Below are 2535 nucleotides of genomic sequence, written 5' to 3'. Positions count from 1 at the left end.
GCAGCGTGTGAGCGTCAAGCAGGAGCGTCGCGTGAGATGCAGTGAAGCGGGGGTTACAGTCATATATTTCGGGAAACATGGATGATCTTGCATGTTGTAAATCCAGCAGGCTCTAAGTCCAACTCTCCATCAGTGTTGTAAACAAATAATGGCGGCGCCCATAGCCCATCACGTGATAACTTACAGATTAACAAACATGTTTTTTTTCTTATATTAATACCACATTAGGAGTTAACTTACATATATTTAACGATGTTAATAACTACAAGTTTGTAAATATTTTGTATAAATAAATTTACTTTAACTGTCATGGATTGCGAGTCTATTTTTCCCGCTGACAACTGATGTAAAGCTGACGTCACCGTTACCTCACAATCGCCTTTGTTGTAATTTAAAGACACAACTTTAATCCAGCTCACCAACATAAGAGAAAATGACAGATAATACATTTAAATGAAGAAAACTGACAAATGAGGAAATTGAGGAAATTTTTTTTAATTCTGATGAGGAGATTTTTGACAGCGAGGCAGAGAGTGACAGTGATGAGGATCTTCCCCCAAATCTTGAAGCTCTGGACAACTTTGAAGACGAAGAGATGACACCAGTTCCTAATGAGGCAGAAGAGGTAACGTTAAACACATTGTTGTGGAAGGCAACCAACCTTTTTTATCCTCCTGGCCCAGGCAATTTTAACAACCAGCACTGTGGTGTGCAAAATTCACCAGAATCACCCAGTGAGGTAAATTGTTTTAAATTGTTTCTAACGGAAGATGTCATGGGAGAAATTGTGGAGGAAACAAACCGCTATGCCTCTGACTTGCAAGAGAAGGAAATGAAAGGGAAGCTGGTTAAATGGGTTCCAACAAATATCCCTGAAATGTACACATTTTTAGTGTCAGTTCTCTTAATGGGTGTGATCAAAAAACCATCACTTCGTGATTACTGGAGCACAGACCCCATGCTCTTGACCCCATTTTTTGGGTCTTTGTTCTCACAGGATCGCTTCCTTCTGCTCCTCCGCTGTCTTCACTTTGCAAACAATGTGACAGCAGTTTCCAATGACCCGCTGAAAAAAATCAGACACATATTCACTGCGCTCACCTCCTCTTTTCGTCGCATTTTTGTGCCATACAGGGATCTGTGTGTGGATGAGTCTCTGATGAAGTGGAAAGGCAGGCTGGCATTTCGTCAGTTCATTCCATCTAAACGGCACAGATTTGGGATCAAGTTTTTTGTTTTGTGTGATGTGCTAACTGGTTATGTGGAGGACATGATCATTTACACCAGATCCTCCACTGACATCCAACATTACCCAGGACTTGGGATTTCTGGGTCCGTTGTGATGACACTCTTAGCACCTTACTTGAGCAAATGTCATGTTCTATATGTTGACAACTGGTACAGTAGTCCCACACTTTTCCAGCACCTCTTGTCACTTGGCACTGGAGCTTGTGGGACCGTGCGCGGACACAGAAAAGGGATGCCAAAGTTCACCTGCAAAATGAAAAAAGGTGAGGTGAATTCAAAGAGAATGGGTCGCAGTTGGCAGTAAAATGGCATGACAAGAGGGATGTTCATGTCCTTACCACAGTCCATCCAACTGGTATGGCAGCCACAGGCAAGCTGGATCACCTCACTGGGCAACCAATGATGAAGCCAGTCTGTGTGCTGGAGTACAACAAAAAGATGGGTGCAGTTGACAAAGCTGATATGATGACTGGTTTTCATGAATGCACCAGAAAGTCTACCAAGTGGTACAAGAAAGTATTTTTTCATGTACTCGACACGGTTTTACTCAACAGCCACATCGTCTACCGGCAAATTACTGGTGAGAAATGGATACAAATAAATATAAACGAGATAAAAAGTGCTAACATTTTTAATTAATGTAATTTAAAGTGTTAACAAATTCACAATAATAAACAAACCACACAGTCACATACTAATATTTTCTCCTCACTTCCTATTGATGTGCTCAACTATGAGTAGGAAAGGAAATCGCCTCCCTACAATTCAGGACGGACCTGATGAGAGGGCTGCTGGAGGAGTACAGCACATTGCGAGGTCCAACCAAAGGCGGGCGTCCTGCCTTGGACACTCCTCTGCGCCTTACAGCCAGGCATTTCCCATCTGAAGTCCCTCAGACCACTTCCCAGGGCAGCAAGACCAGGCGGCACTGCAAGGTCTGCCTCTCCAGCACACGCAAGGGCAAGCAGAGGCGCCTCACCAAGCACATGTGTGTGCCATGCAACACTCCCTTGTGTGCTGTCCCGTGTTTTGAGGAGTACCACACACTGAAGCATTATTAAGCCTGTAAAAAGTCAAAGTATATTAATTCATGATGATACATTGTTAATTATTATTTATTGTAATCATATTATTAAGTGTGTATAATAGTTTGCTTTAAACAAAACCATTTATTAAAAGTCAGTATATTTATAGTTTTTTTTGTTTAATATTTATTGTACATATATTTGTTTTTATATTTGTTTACAAAGCTGATATGATGTCTGGTTTTCATGAAGCATTATTAAG

The 2535-nt window shown here is 41.4% G+C and overlaps 1 long non-coding RNA gene across 3 annotated transcripts; it reads right to left on the bottom strand.

The window, feature by feature from the left end:
* Positions 1–477: 477 nt before the first annotated feature.
* On the bottom strand, positions 478–2334 carry LOC113097307 (uncharacterized). 3 transcript variants are annotated; one of them, XR_003288818.1, is made up of 5 exons: positions 2025–2334; positions 1587–1825; positions 1416–1494; positions 1102–1202; positions 478–608 (listed from the first exon to the last, which is right to left on the bottom strand). It is a non-coding gene; the product is annotated as an uncharacterized LOC113097307 (long non-coding RNA). The 3 variants fall into 3 exon arrangements; XR_003288816.1 differs by having other exon boundaries at positions 1587–1668; XR_003288817.1 differs by having other exon boundaries at positions 1427–1494; positions 1587–1668.
* Between the last annotated feature and the right edge of the window lie 201 nt (positions 2335–2535).

This window comes from Carassius auratus, unplaced genomic scaffold (genome assembly GCF_003368295.1).
Source record: "Carassius auratus strain Wakin unplaced genomic scaffold, ASM336829v1 scaf_tig00216181, whole genome shotgun sequence".
Classification (NCBI taxonomy): domain Eukaryota; kingdom Metazoa; phylum Chordata; class Actinopteri; order Cypriniformes; family Cyprinidae; genus Carassius; species Carassius auratus.
Note: the sequence above shows the minus strand (reverse complement) of the source record. Positions and strands in the feature narration are given on the sequence as shown.